Raw genomic sequence first — 16,210 nt, forward strand, 5'->3', positions numbered from 1 at the left:
CTCCCCTCCCCTGAAGTAGCTAGCAACCCTTTTCGGGCCGAGGTAAGCTTGTATGGACATCATTTATAAAAGTGCTCTATTCACAATAGGTTTACAAGGCGACAGTTACTCTGTAGCATGGCAAGAGGGCAGTGTTGTGAACTGGAGAGACAAAATGGGTTTAGACCTGCATGCTCGTATACCTCTTCTTTATGTTGGTCTTTAAACACTATACAGTTCAGAAGTGGTACGACTGAGAGAGTAAGAAATAAGGAAGGGTGGTGACGGGGTTATGTGGAAGGAAAACGGCACAGTGACAGGGTTAGCTGAGTGAGTGTGAGATGGTTTCCTCTGAAGGGACATGTGAGCGAGGACCAGTAGCTTTGCAGCACTCTGATGTGAGGGGAAGCACAGAACAATTTTTCGCCCAAAAACCAAACACTTGCATCATCTCACTATTTACACGTATGAGGTGATGCTTTGCAGCTTATAGGATTTGCAATGTTTGATTAACAAAAGTGCACAGTAAGCAAGGTTTGCTACTGTCAAGTTTGCAACGATTACTTAAAACGTTGCCTTCGTTTGGAACTTCATGAATTCCCCACACCTTTTATGAAAAAAAGTCCATATAAAATCTGCATAGCATGGGTTTTTGCTAAATGAAATAACCTGCAAAAAAAAAAATGTTGCAGGAGAGATGTGGTTGATTCAAATTCAGGTGCCAGCCAACAGACTAAGAGTCACTTTTGTATGCATTTGCTGTTCAGGGAGAAGGGAACGGGTAGGAAGAGGAGGAATGGTTTGGCTGGAGGTGCATTCAAGGCCCAGGCCAGCTACCACAAATACAATAATACAGCAATTTAGGAAAACTCCCAGAGGTAGTTATCTGAACGGGCTAACTGGCGCTTGAGCTGACCATTCGCAGGCAATCACCATGTGATGATGCTTGCTGAGCTATTCTATCATTCTCTATTCACGTAAGGTGTCCACAGATAACCTGAAGCCTTATCCTCAAAATTCACTCAGATGTGTTTTAGTCTTGGCTCTCAGCAGGCCTAACACATTTATACAGGTAGAAGAGGGAGACACCATCCATAAGGAGCTAAATGCATTTTACTGTGGGGGCCAGGGGCATTCTCTCCCAGAGTACAGAAAAAAGGTACATGCCCCTTTCAACAAAATCCCTGTCACCAACCTTCAGTCTACTGATGAATGAAGGACAGATCTACCTCACCAGGCTATCAGCAGCACTCCCTTTGAGAGGATAGAAACCCACTGGGAGAGGCAGGCTGCACAAACAATGGTTATAGCGGTACAGCAAACTCCGCTAGGGACAATTGATATCACACTCTGGGGACTGGTGTGGCACACCTCTGGACATGGAAAACTTTTCGACCTGTAGATAGTCCCACATCACTGCCACTTCAAACGTTCCTTCCCAGTGCCCATTGGTACTGTACCACCCTATTTTCAACCCTCTCACTAGACCGGTTTCCTCTCAGGGCATTAATGTGCCTTCTCCATAACAAAGAAGCTCCTGCCTCTGCTCAGTCCCCGGTTGCACCACGAGTGCCCAACACTGAGTGTGAGAGGTACTTTTTGCTCCATACATAGCCCGTCTTTGCACATCTAGATCCCACTTCTTTCACTGAACACCCAACAAACTCTCCCAGTATCCCCTAGCCTTCCTTCTATGGACCAAATACCACGTCGGAGAATCAGAAATCACTTGTACAACCCCTCTCCATGTGTTCTCACTCCAGGCATAGCCCATATTTGCATGCCACGCTTAAGCTTCATGCCATGGTAACCCAAGCGCTGCAGGTCTTCTGACCCTGCTTCAAGCCGCCCTTCTCCCTCGCAGTCTTGTTTACCAATGCTTTGCCAATCCAGATGCCAGTGTTGCCCTCTTTGCATTCTCTTCACAATCTTTGCCCTCTCTCGGAGAGCAGTGCCTGTGTGCCCTGCTGCCCTTACTCACAAGTGTCACCTAGCGAGCTAGTTCGCTTTACGCCTCATCAGAGCCTTTTCAACACCTCCATCCGCAGTCTAATTGGCCCCCTTCTGTTGGGTCAATAAAAACCACGTGTGGTCCCCACAACTAATCCCTCATATAACAGACCCTTCTACATCTCGCATGCTTCTTTTCAATGTTGCTCTCCAATGCCTTTTCTCAGGTGCCTCTTGGGGTGTAATAAAAAAAAACATGGGGGGGGGGGGGGACTATCCCCAAAGTGCTCTCCCCACTTGCTCTTTCAGTGCATCATGTGACTTCTTTCACTACAATCTTCCTAAATTCTCGTTTTTGCCTGCCCCCATCTGGTGGGTCTAGGGGTGGGTGTTGCTACAGATATGGGAAACCCAGGTCCATGATCTATCCCCCTCCCAGGACCCAGAAGTGAGGTAGGATCAGGAAGTAAGTTGGGTTGCTCATAAAACCTTCTACAGTGCTGGGGAGTGGGGCAAGGAAGTGTGCATAGATCCAGCCTAGGGCAACTTCCCTTTACCTTGCCACTGGCCTTGAAAGCAAGGTGGGGTCTATATGTCCCGAGTCCAGATCAGCCCAGCCCATTCCAGCTTCCCTTCTTTAGCTTGACACAAAAGACATGTATAAGGACTTGACAAGATTGCGGTGGCTTCTTGAAAAATACATTTAGCTTCTTACTGAGCCTGATTAAGAAAGTTTAGCCAGCTCCTAATTCTGCCCAGCATTTCTAGGGAGAGAGGGATAGGGAGTTCAGACTCAACCTTCAAGATTGTCAAAAAAGGCCAAGCCCCTTCCACCCCGTCTGATGCGCAGGTTAACAACAAAATGAGAAAGCACCATGGTCAGGCAACTAGAGACTCCAAGCACATGCCCTTCTTGTATTCGTCAACGGGCATGCCTGCATTTCTCAGCAGAGCGGAAATACATCCACGGGCAAAAGACCTCTCCCAACCAGGGAGCATGTATTTTAGTACAATGAGCCCCTGGTCTTTCATGTTTTATGCAACCTCTGTCTTTGTCACCTCTTCACAAAAGGACCTTATGATCGCTGCCCTTTGTCTGTTCGAGGCCACTTTCAATCCAGGTACTATGTCTGTCTCACAACTTCTGTTGGGAGCTCTGATTTCACATGATTACCTACTGATTTATGAATATGACCTGGATCTTAAACGGGTATGCAGTCGCACTCATATCTAAATATGCATTTACACAGATAAGTAGACGTGCCGATTTCATATAGCGTGCACTGGTTATGTATTCTTTGTGTATTAATCCTGAGGTTTAAGTCGCAGAAAATGCTTGGGTGTGTCTGGCTTTTAGTTGTGGTTCGACGGGGTCTGCAGAAGTCAAAAGCTTAAGAACCAATACTCTTAAAAAAATATATAATAATAATAATAATAATAATAATAATAATAAGCTGCACTGTAAATCATCGTCCACTACTGATAGTGGGTATAATATATTAATGTGAACACAGGCTTTCACAATGTACGAATTTGTGGCTATTTATAAAGCTCCCAGAAGGGTCCTTGATTATATGAAAGTACATGCAGCAATTCACTCTACCTTTCGCTTCCATGGTCTCCTTAACCGCGGCGCTTTTTTCCGCCGCGGTGCGGGCGATCTAAAGGGTGGGCGGGGCTGCGTCGGCCGTTGACCGTCGGCAGCACTGGGGAGGGCTCCCACGGAAGGAGTTAATTGTGATGTTTTGTGGGCACTTTATAAATGCGCATTTGTTTTTGTAAATGTGCACTCACTGGTGTAAATGTATATTATTTGATACAATTACACATTGTTTGGTTTAAATGTACTTTTTGGTTGAAAAATACATTGGTTAGAATTAATCTGCATTAGGTTGTTAGAATGTACCTTTCATTTATTGAAAATTAAAGTTCAATACACTGAGTTATATTTGCTAGAGGCAGGTAATGAATGGGAATTTCTGAAAGCTGCTTAATGTAAATCCAAGTTCAAGTTAATTTACAGAACTTATAATAGTAATGATTTTCTGAAGTACTGCACACTTCATGTAGTTTTTGGGACGCTACCTGAACATGCATTTTTTTACTATAGGTAAGTCTTAATAACAATAAGCATGTTTTTCCCAAATATATAAGGCAATTTTTACAGATAGATTTGGGATGAGTAGATTATGAGACCCTGTGCATGTGCAAAAGTGACTGCAAGCTGAAGAGGAGTTTGCTGGTCCTGCTGCGAAACTGACTGAGAGCACGCAGCTGGTCTTGCTGATTAGCAGTCCATTTGCCCAGCAAGCTTCCAGTGTTTTGCACTGTTCTTCTCTCCCAGAAAGCACGGGTGGGTGGGGCTTTGCTTTTTCTTGTTCTGGGCCTCCCTGTCAAGTAGTTTCGGCTATTCTTATTTTTTTTGTTTTGAAAAATCTATCCTAGTATCTGAAGTTCGTTTTGCCCCAACCCTATGTGGCCAGATTGTAGGTAAATCCCTCTATTTACCCTCTCTGTGGGAGGCAAAAAGACTGAGCTTTAGAGATGGTGGGCGCATGGGGAATGGAGCCTAATGCTAGGATGGGCCTACCACCACCCCATTCTTTTTAATATTAATTTTTAAAAAATAAAAATCATTAGTGTCTAGTGCATTTTTTTCTCTGTTCAAGTGATAAAATAAGTATTGGGGGGTGGAGGGGGATGGTTGGTCATCTGTTACCCTGAGCACAGAAAACAGCAAAAGGAGATAGATTCCAAAAAGTTGCTTTTACTTACATTTTCAGAGGAGATAGCATCAGCGTGTCATGTGGGCAGATCATCCATAAAAAAAAATTAAAGGCCTCAGACTGTCAGAAAAGCTTTTCCCCAGCAGCCCAAGTTGGACACTACAAAAGGGAATACCTCTGGTGCCATCACCAGGAAATACCCTGCCCCTGCTATGGGGCGTGATGTTCGCTGCACTACAGTGGTAGAGTGGAGGATCCGAACGTGACGTTGCCTGCACTTAAATGGTGCTAAATACTTCATCATGGGTGAGCATCCTGTAGATTAGTTTTGGGCTGGATCATTCATGTATAGGATGAAAAGGTGTATTCGTTGTTTTCCAAAAGTCAGGAGGGTCAGTGAACTTCTTAGCTCAACAAAGAAAGATGGTACAGAACCTGAAATGTTTGAATTTGTCAAAAGCGTTTAGGTTAAACTTGTTTCGGTAGACAAGATTATTTATTCAATGTTTGAAGAGGTTAATGTAGGAGGTTTGTGGACAGAGCTTAAGTTATGCAAGGATGCGACTGAGGGTTAGAATGTCATGACAACATAAAGGTCACTTCACAGTGCTGAAAGACTAAGAGATAGAAAGTGAGGCAGGCAGAGAGGAAGAAAGGATACTAAGTAGACAAAATGAAGGAGGAGACTTGTAGATAGAGCAGGTTTTCGCAAAAACATCACCGAGCACAGCAACAGTACTTTAGGGCAACTAATATTAAGTATCCAAACAACAGGTAGGGAAGAGAGGAAGAGGACATGGTATGGATAGAAAAGCAGAGGGATCAGGAGAGGAAACTTGTTTTTTTTCCCCACAGGGTTTGGGGTGACAATAAGAATCAGTGGATGAAAGACAAAAGAAATGATGGTATATTATTCAAGAGTTACTATAGCAGGTCAGAAAACAGCCCCATGGAAGCAGAAGGGTGCAGAGCTGCTGCATGAACGCTGACCTCATGTGCCTCCCACTAACAGTAATGTTAGCTGGATTTTTGCAGCTGAAAGGGAAGGACTGAACGGAGAGCAAAGCTTCTGGGAGGACTGGGACCATCAGGGATAGAGACATTATGTCCTTAAAAATTGTTAAAGAGTGTGGGAGAGAAGAGTGCCAGGCTAACAGAAGGAGCAGCACTTCAGATAGGCAACATTAAGAGTAAATATTTAATGTTGTACATGAACTGCTTCTTGCTCAGAGGAGACAGTGCTCTACTTCTCAATAAAATGAGATTGGAATTAGGATGTCTAGGTCCATCACTCAAAACCAATGTGCTGGAAAACTGTGGATACTAATATGCTGGCAGAGAAGTATTTTTCCTCACACAACTGTTACTGCCATTTATCGAAATCCTTTTTTCTATATCTCCGATTTAATCCCATTACTCATTTAGAAGCCATTTAATTCATATGTCTTTTTCAAAGTACTTTCAGTGTTTCATATGTAAAATATTAATTGAAGATGCCCAAAGATTTTCTCAGAAGCCTGCAAGCAGGTACTGATGAATGCAAGGGTTGCTGAATACCAAGTCTGCATAGTCTTGATTCTACCTCGTGCCTCTTTCTCCCACCACCATAGACTCCTAGTCCTTTTACTTTAATATTGCAGATTCATTTGCATCTTCACCTTTCATTTTTGTCACTGTTTTCGTCTTTCTCATTTACTCCTTTTGGGTATTTGTCTCTCTTGGTCTGGGTCAAGGTCTGAAGAGGAAAAGTAAGTGCCCATCCCCAAATATGAGAGCCCATGGGTCCCACTGCAAACACCAGCTCAAATTAAGCACAGAGTAGTTCACAAAATCTGATGGGAAGATACTTGCAATGAGTTTATGCTACTACTAAGTATTATCTTAAAGAAGTCCTACTTCACGAACCCTTCACCTTACACATGAATTATACTTACATATATGTATATTCACTATGCCATCAGTAAAAACATAGAAATATTGTGAATACTTGTATGTATGTAGTAGTTTATCTTCATCACAGTAGTCAAATATTTTCGCACAGAGTACTACTATTTAATATTTTTCAGCTACTAGTACTCATGGGCATGGTCCAAGTTTGGATTCTGTTTCTGTGCTGTCATGGAGGACAATTTACTAAAACGTAGAAGTGACATCTTGCACAGTTTAGCCACCAGTGTCGTCACATCAATGATCCACTGACCCAACCTTAATCAATCTGCCTCCTATTTACTGACCAGAGCACCCCCACAACAGAGAGGGGGAGAGCACACCCACAGAGCACACCCACAACAGAGAGGGGGGAGAGCACACCCACAACAGAGAGGGGGGAGAGCACACCCACAACAGAGAAGGGGGGAGAGCACACCCACAACAAAGAGGGGGCAAGCGGGGGGAAGAGCACACCCACAACAGAGAGGGGGTATGGGGGGGAAGAACACCCCCACAACAGAGAGGGGGAAGAGCACCCCACAACAGAGAGGGGGGAAGAGCACCCCACAACAGAGAGGGGGGAAGAGCACCCCCACAACAGAGAGGGGGAGAGCACACCCACAGAGCACACCCACAACAGAGAGGGGGGAGAGCACACCCACAACAGAGAGGGGGAGAGCACACCCACAGAGCACACCCACAACAGAGAGGGGGGAGAGCACACCCACAACAGAGAGGGGGAAGAGCACACCCACAACAGAGAGGGGGAAGAGCACACCCACAACAGAGAGGGGGCGGGGGGGGAAGAGCACACCCACAACAGAGAGGGGGCGGGGGGGGGGGGGGAAGAGCACACCCACAACAGAGAGGGGGCGGGGGGGGGGAAGAGCACACCCACAACAGAGAGGGGGCGGGGGGGGAAGAGCACACCCACAACAGAGAGGGGGCGGGGGGGGGGGAAGAACACCCCCACAACAGAGAGGGGGGAAGAGAACCCCACAACAGAGAGGGGGGAAGAGCACCCCCACAACAGAGAGGGGGGAAGAGCACCCCCACAACAGAGAGGGGGAGAGCACACCCACAGAGCACACCCACAACAGAGAGGGGGGGAGAGCACACCCACAACAGAGAGGGGGCGGGGGGGGGGAGAGCACACCCACAACAGAGAGGGGGCGGGGGGGGAAGAGCACACCCACAACAGAGAGGGGGGGGAAGAGCACACCCACAACAGAGAGGGGGCGGGGGGGGGAAGAGCACACTCACAACAGAGAGGGGGCAAGGGGGGGGAAGAGCACACCCACAACAGAGAGGGGGTATGGGGGGGAAGAGCACCCCCACAACAGAGAGGGGGCGGGGGGGAAGAGCACAGCCAAAACAGAGAGGGGCGGGGGGGAAGAGCACAGCCAAAACAGAGAGGGGCGGGGGGGAAGAGCACAGCCAAAACAGAGAGGGGCGGGGGGGGAAGAGCACAGCCAAAACAGAGAGGGGGCAAGGGGGGGAAGAGCACACCCACAACAGAGAGGGGGCAAGGGGGGGGAAGAGCACCCCCACAACAGAGAGGGGGCAAGGGGGGGGAAGAGCACCCCCACAACAGAGAGGGGGTATGGGGGAAGAGCACCCCCACAACAGAGAGGGGGGGGAGAGCACCCCCACAACAGAGAGGGGGGGAGCACCCCCACAACAGAGATGGGGAGGCACCCCCACAACAGAGATGGGGAGGCACCCCCACAACAGAGAGGGGGGGGAGCGCCCCCAGAACAGAGAGGGGGGGAGCACCCCCACAACAGAGAGGGGGGAGCACCCCCACAACAGAGAGGGGGGAGCACCCCCACAACAGAGAGGGGGAGCACCCCCACAACAGAGAGAGGGGGAGCACCCCCACAACAGAGAGGGGGGAGAGCACCCCCACAACAGAGAGGGGGGGAGCACCCTCACAACAGAGAGGGGGGAGGAGCACCCCCACAACAGAGAGGGGGGAGAGCACCCCCACAACAGAGAGGGGGGAGAGCACCCCCACAACAGAGAGGGGGAGAGCACAGTCACAACACAGAGGGGGGGCGAGCACACCCACAACACAGAGGGGGGGGAGAGCACACCCACAACAGAGAGGGGGGGAGAGCACACCCACAACAGAGAGGGGGGGAGAGCACACCCACAACAGAGAGGGGGGGGAGAGCACACCCACAACAGAGAGGGGGGGAGAGAGCACAACCACAACAGAGAGGGGGGAGAGAGCACACCCACAACAGAGAGGGGGGGAGAGCACACCCAGAACAGAGAGGGGGGGAGCACACCCACAACAGAGGGGACGGGGGGGAAGAGCACACCCACAACAGAGAGGGGGCAAGGGAGGGAAGAGCACACCCTCAACAGAGAGGGGGCGGGGGGGGAAGAGCGCACCCTCAACAGAGAGGGGGCGGGGGGGGAAGAGCACACCCACAACAGAGAGGGGGAAGAGCACACCCACAACAGAGAGGGGGGAAGAGCACACCCACAACAGAGAGGGGGGAAGAGCACACCCACAACAGAGAGGGGGGGGGGAGAGCACCCCCACAACAGAGAGGGGGGGGGAGAGCACCCCCACAACAGAGAGGGGGGAGCACCCCCACAACAGAGAGGGGGGAGCACCCCCACAACAGAGAGAGGGGGAGCACCCCCACAACAGAGAGGGGGGAGCACCCCCACAACAGAGAGAGGGGGAGCACCCCCACAACAGAGAGAGGGGGAGCACCCCCACAACCGAGAGGGGGGGAGAGCACCCCCACAACCGAGAGGGGGGGAGAGCACACCCACAACCGAGAGGGGGGGAGAGCACACCCACAACAGAGAGGGGGGGAGAGCACAACCACAACAGAGAGGGGGGGAGAGCACAACCACAACAGAGAGGGGGGGGAGCACAACCACAACCGAGAGGGGGGGGAGAGCACACCCACAACAGAGAGGGGGGGGAGAGAGCACAACCACAACAGAGAGGGGGGAGAGAGCACACCCACAACAGAGAGGGGGGGAGAGCACACCCAGAACAGAGAGGGGGGGAGCACACCCACAACAGAGGGGACGGGGGGGAAGAGCACACCCACAACAGAGAGGGGGCAAGGGAGGGAAGAGCACACCCTCAACAGAGAGGGGGCGGGGGGGGGGGAAGAGCGCACCCTCAACAGAGAGGGGGCGGGGGGGGAAGAGCACACCCACAACAGAGAGGGGGAAGAGCACACCCACAACAGAGAGGGGGGAAGAGCACCCCCACAACAGAGAGGGGGGGGGGAGAGCACCCCCACAACAGAGAGGGGGGGGGAGAGCACCCCCACAACAGAGAGGGGGGAGCACCCCCACAACAGAGAGGGGGGAGCACCCCCACAACAGAGAGAGGGGGAGCACCCCCACAACAGAGAGAGGGGGAGCACCCCCACAACAGAGAGAGGGGGAGCACCCCCACAACAGAGAGAGGGGGAGCACCCCCACAACAGAGAGAGGGGGAGCACCCCCACAACAGAGAGAGGGGGAGCACCCCCACAACCGAGAGGGGGGGAGAGCACACCCACAACCGAGAGGGGGGGAGAGCACACCCACAACCGAGAGGGGGGGAGAGCACACCCACAACCGAGAGGGGAGGGAGAGCACACCCACAACAGAGAGGGGGGGAGAGCACAACCACAACAGAGAGGGGGGGAGAGCACAACCACAACAGAGAGGGGGGAGAGAGCACACCCACAGAGCACACCCACAACAGAGAGGGGGGGAGAGCACACCCACAACAGAGAGGGGGGGGAGAGCACACCCACAACAGAGAGGGGACGGGGGACGGGAAGAGCACACCCACAACAGAGAGGGGACGGGGGGAAGAACACACCCTCAACAGAGAGGGGGCGGGGGGAAGAGCATACCCACAACAGAGAGGGGGCAAGGGGGGGGAGAGCACACCCACAACAGAGAGGGGACGGGGGGAAGAACACACCCTCAACAGAGAGGGGGCGGAGGGAAGAGCATACCCACAACAGAGAGGGGGCAAGGGGGGGGAGAGCACACCCACAACAGAGAGGGGGGGGGAGAGAGCACACCCACAACAGAGAGGGGGGGAGAGCACACCCACAACAGAGAGGGGGGGAGAGCACACCCACAACAGAGAGGGGGGGAGAGCACACCCACAACAGAGAGGGGGGGGAGAGCACACCCACAACAGAGAGGGGGGGGGAGAGCACACCCACAACAGAGAGGGGGGGGAGAGCACACCCACAACAGAGAGGGGGGGGGAGAGCACACCCACAACAGAGAGGGGGGGGGAGAGCACACCCACAACAGAGAGGGGGGGGGAGAGCACACCCACAACAGAGAGGGGGGGGGAGAGCACACCCACAACAGAGAGGGGGGGGAGAGCACACCCACAACAGAGAGGGGGGGGGAAGAGCACACCCACAACAGAGAGGGGGGGGAGAGCACACCCACAACAGAGAGGGGGGGAGAGCACACCCACAACAGAGAGGGGGGGGGAAGAGCACACCCACAACAGAGAGGGGGGGGGGAAGAGCACACCCACAACAGAGAGGGGGGGGGGAGAGCACACCCACAACAGAGAGGGGGGGGGGGAGAGCACACCCACAACAGAGAGGGGGGGGGGGAGAGCACACCCACAACAGAGAGGGGGGGGGAGAGCACACCCACAACAGAGAGGGGGGGGGAGAGCACACCCACAACAGAGAGGGGGGGGGAAGAGCACACCCACAACAGAGAGGGGGGGGGGAGAGCACACCCACAACAGAATGGGGGGGAAGAGCACACCCACAACAGAGACGGGGGGAAGAGCACACCCACAACAGAGACGGGGGGAAGAGCACACCCACAACAGAGACGGGGGGAAGAGCACACCCACAACAGAGAGGGGGGAAGAGCACACCCACAACAGAGACGGGGGGAAGAGCACACCCACAACAGAGAGGGGGGGAAGAGCACACCCACAACAGAGAGGGGGGGAGAGCACACCCACAACAGAGAGGGGGGGGAGAGAGCACACCCACAACAGAGAGGGGGGGAGAGAGCACACCCACAACAGAGAGGGGGAGAGAGCACACCCACAACAGAGAGGGGGGGGAGAGAGCACACCCACAACAGAGAGGGGGGGGAGAGAGCACACCCACAACAGAGAGGGGGGAGAGAGCACACCCACAACAGAGAGGGGGGGAGAGAGCACACCCACAACAGAGAGGGGGGAGAGAGCACACCCACAACAGAGAGGGGGGGAGAGAGCACACCCACAACAGAGAGGGGGGGAGAGAGCACACCCACAACAGAGAGGGGGGGGAGAGAGCACACCCACAACAGAGAGGGGGGGAGAGAGCACACCCACAACAGAGAGGGGGGGAGAGAGCACACCCACAACAGAGAGGGGGGGGAGAGCACACCCACAACAGAGAGGGGGGGAAGAGCACACCCACAACAGAGAGGGGGGGGAAGAGCACACCCACAACAGAGAAGGGGGGGAAGAGCACACCCACAACGGAGGGGTGGGGGAAGAGCACACCCACAACGGAGGGGTGGGGAAGAGCACACCCACAACGGAGGGGTGGGGAAGAGCACACCCACAACGGAGGGGTGGGGAAGAGCACACCCACAACGGAGGGGTGGGGAAGAGCACACCCACAACGGAGGGGTGGGGAAGAGCACACCCACAACGGAGGGGTGGGGAAGAGCACACCCACAACGGAGGGGTGGGGAAGAGCACACCCACAACGGAGGGGTGGGGAAGAGCACACCCACAACGGAGGGGTGGGGAAGAGCACACCCACAACGGAGGGGTGGGGAAGAGCACACCCACAACGGAGGGGTGGGGAAGAGCACACCCACAACGGAGGGGTGGGGAAGAGCACACCCACAACGGAGGGGTGGGGAAGAGCACACCCACAACGGAGGGGTGGGGAAGAGCACACCCACAACGGAGGGGTGGGGAGAGCACACCCACAACGGAGGGGAGAGCACACCCACAACGGAGGGGGGAGCACACCCACAACGGAGGGGGGAGCACACCCACAACGGAGGGGGGAGCACACCCACAACGGAGGGGGGAGCACACCCACAACGGAGGGGGGAGCACACCCACAACGGAAGGGGGGAGCACACCCACAACGGAAGGGGGGAGCACACCCACAACGGAAGGGGGGAGCACACCCACAACGGAAGGGGGGAGCACACCCACAACGGAGGGGGGGAGCACACCCACAACGGAGGGGGGGAGCACACCCACAACGGAGGGGGGGAGCACACCCACAACGGAGGGGGGGAGCACACCCACAACGGAGGGGGGGAGCACACCCACAACGGAGGGGGGGAGCACACCCACAACGGAGGGGGGGAGCACACCCACAACGGGGGGGGGAGCACACCCACAACGGGGGGGGAGCACACCCACAACGGGGGGGGAGCACACCCACAACGGGGGGGGGGAGCACACCCACAACGGAGGGGGGGAGCACACCCACAACGGAGGGGGGGAGCACACCCACAGGCAGTAAAGTAATGGAGGAGGAAAAAGGGGGAGGGGTGCCTGAGGGAGATAGCTGATGCAGCAAATTCTATCTGCTATTGAAAACGCATTTTAAAATGGGCACAAGTTTAAAATAATACAGGTTAAAATGAAACATTTGTAGCAGGTAACCATACTTAAGCATTATAGGCCTGCACGTAAAGAAAGTGCTAAATTAAGTAAGCGTAACTGCTGTTGCCATGTTAACTGGAAAAAATGCTTTAACACAGAAAGGCCAGTTTTTCACATTGGACAGTTGTTTGTGCAAATTGTTATTATTCTCTTAGCCGCAGATGATGCAACTTCAGAAGACTACTGTTAGTGACACTTGTTTTGTATTAGACAACTGATAGTGAAGTTCTCATCGAAAAGAGATGATAACAACAGGAAGAATGATTCATGGAAAGAAGTCTTGGACCTCAAGAAAACAACTTTGTAACCTTCCTGGGACTAATGTCTGAAAGTCTATTATGCATTGGGGAGAACCGATTCCCAGGAGTTCGCTGATATTCTATTTGTGGATGAAGAAGACAAAAGAAATAGTGCTGCAACATAGAATTTGTGTATTTATAATAGTGCGTGTTCCTAGAGTAGTTTAGAACAGAGCCTAGACCTCAGACCCAGAGGGACAGATCTTACAAAACCCTTCCCCAACTCTTTGAACAGAGTCTCACCTTTGAGTTTCCGATGCCTTTCTTCATGCAAGACTGCTTTCTTCGAATATTACTTTAATTATCTTCTGTTATTTTGAGCTATGGATACTTTCCAGCTATAATGCAAAGGCTTTTACGCTTAAGCATTGATCTTTCTCTCATCAGTACTCTTTATGGGTTCCTGAACTGACACTTTTCATCTCTTACTCTAAATTCTACTTATAATAGGTAATATACTTTATGCAACACGCTTGTTGTATTATTACTATTTCAACAGTGATTTTGACTAACATTTTGTTCTATTTTATCATCAATATCAGTTGATGGATTATATTAGCTTTTAAAGTTGAAATCTAAGAGATGTCTAATAAATAAATAGATTAAAACTTTAAAAGATTTTAAAACAAAACCAATTCACTCACACTAACTCTCTTCATTGACTCAATAGTAAATCTTTAACGATATATTGTTTATGTAGATGATTGCTCATTATGTCTCTTCGTCGACCTTCAGAGATCCATACGACCAGTGGTGGAGATTATCTAATCATTACACCCGAAGACTGAGATACAGGAAACCCTGCTTAATCACTAAAAACACAAGTACTCTATTAATGTGCTTAAACAAAAAAAACAAAAAGTAGCACCTGCAAAAATGACCAGTGGAAGGATACAGCAACACGTTCATGCTCCAACAGAAGGACAAATATAGGAGTCAGAACAGCCTAAGCTAAGGAAACTAACGAATTAGAAGCAAGCAAATGACGGAGTCAATAAAGCCAAGCAATGGTAAGCAATGGGCAGGCCTCAACCCCAGCATATGGTACCAAAATGTCTTGCAACGGCTCCCCCTATTATGCAGTGTACCGAAATAGTGAAGAAAGACCCCCACAAGACATTACACACTTATTCTGAAAATGGTTCTGCTTCTGTTTGAAGTGTTAGTCCCCCCCTCTGCAAGACGTTTAAATCTAGTTGCACCCCTGGGCAGTCACATACCTTCTTAGCATCGATACACGTGTTCCTAAAGCTGTTCCATGAAGACCACTTTCTGTGCTCTCCGCCCAGTTACCAAACAAATTAACTCATGCCCCTTTCTAGCACCTTTACACTGCAGTTGGCCATCTTGTGCAGAACTGTGCGAGGATCATCCACGAACACTAAAGGCATCCCAGCCCGTCTGTCTCACACCCCCTAGCAGATGATCCGCTCTGAGCAAATTAATTTGTCTCTAGGATATGTAAACTCTTTAGCCTGCATCGTCTTCAGTCACATGTATTAAAACAGGGAAGACACCTCAAAAAGCAGGGAAGACAAATGTACTTTGGTTGTACAGATGTGCTTCATATGTTTTACATCTATAAAACGATTTACAAAAAAAAAAAAGCAGGGAAGACACCTCAAAAAGCAGGGCAGTCAAGCATCATATATAGCAAAGACTTAGCCCCTTTTCACTTGGTCCCTGCATCAGTAACCTTTCACCTGGTCTCATCTTCAACCCTTCACATTGCCCGACTCTCACTCCTCTTTCACCTAGCCGTTCTCCCTCTTTTCGTCTTGCTCCTGTCTCAATTTATGTTTTTGTAAGTCCCTGCCTTCTCGCAGTTTTACTATGCCCCAGTCTCATTGCTTTACACTATGCATCTAGAGTCAAATCCACTCAATCGCTTGGGCCTGCATCGCATTCAGCAATCGCCACCTTTCAAAGACTCGTAGCACACATGCTAGCATCTGAGAACAATAAAGTGGGAGACACTGCAGAAATTGAAGGCGTAATGTTAAATCTGAATTGACATATGACGGAGGTAATGATACTTATAAGCTAAAAAGTAATACAAATAAAAAAAGTTGAACAAACATTCTCAACTTTGAAAAGGGGTGTCTGTCCCTACTAACTGGTCCCCATCCTCGTAATTCCTACCAGCCGTTCCATCTTCAGCCTCCTGCGCCAACTCTCAAAACCGATTTTAACATACCTCCCCCTTCTCCTCCCCGAACAGCTGGTAGCCCGGCAGCTACATGCAGACGAAGAACAAAACCTGCCCTCATTCTCAAAGCCCTCTCACCTGCCCCGGTTCAAGCTCCCGGCCGCTCCATCTTCTGCTCCGCCTCCAGCCCCGCCTCCTCCCTTCAGACCCTCCGCCGCTGACGCGCAGCGCCGTAACAATCCACCGCGAACCCTCGCCTCCACACTTCCGGCGGCTTTACGCTCCGATAGGCCAGACAGGTTAGAGAGAGTGACGTGCTTCCGTTCGGAAAGCATTGCCCTATCACGCGCAGGACGTACTGGTGCACGTGACCACCATAAACAACAACTTACAAAGGCCCAAAACGAGTTTTCCTAGGGTCCGCCAGCTTGGAATGGGAGGAGGCGAGGGTGTGGTGAAAAAAGAGTTAAAACTAGTATCGGAAACAAAAGACGGACTAGCCTAGCTGAAACCAATTATATGCAAATAGAAC

At 51.6% G+C, this 16,210-nt stretch overlaps 1 protein-coding gene across 2 annotated transcripts in view; it reads right to left on the reverse strand.

Annotated features, from left to right (window-relative positions):
• The window catches only part of PRR14L (proline rich 14 like), a 451,476-nt gene extending 435,526 nt beyond the window's left edge, over window positions 1–15,950 (reverse strand). Inside the window, exon 1 of one of the 2 annotated variants that reach the window (XM_078667733.1) lies at window positions 15,817–15,950. The gene's annotated coding sequence lies outside the window, so the exon portion shown is untranslated. Of the gene's footprint in view, window positions 1–15,726; window positions 15,777–15,816 lie in introns of those variants that run through there. The other variant, XM_078667734.1, reaches the window with a different exon arrangement.
• Between the last annotated feature and the right edge of the window lie 260 nt (window positions 15,951–16,210).

The sequence above is a fragment of the Lissotriton helveticus genome, chromosome 11 (genome assembly GCF_964261635.1).
Source record: "Lissotriton helveticus chromosome 11, aLisHel1.1, whole genome shotgun sequence".
Lineage (NCBI taxonomy): Eukaryota > Metazoa > Chordata > Amphibia > Caudata > Salamandridae > Lissotriton > Lissotriton helveticus.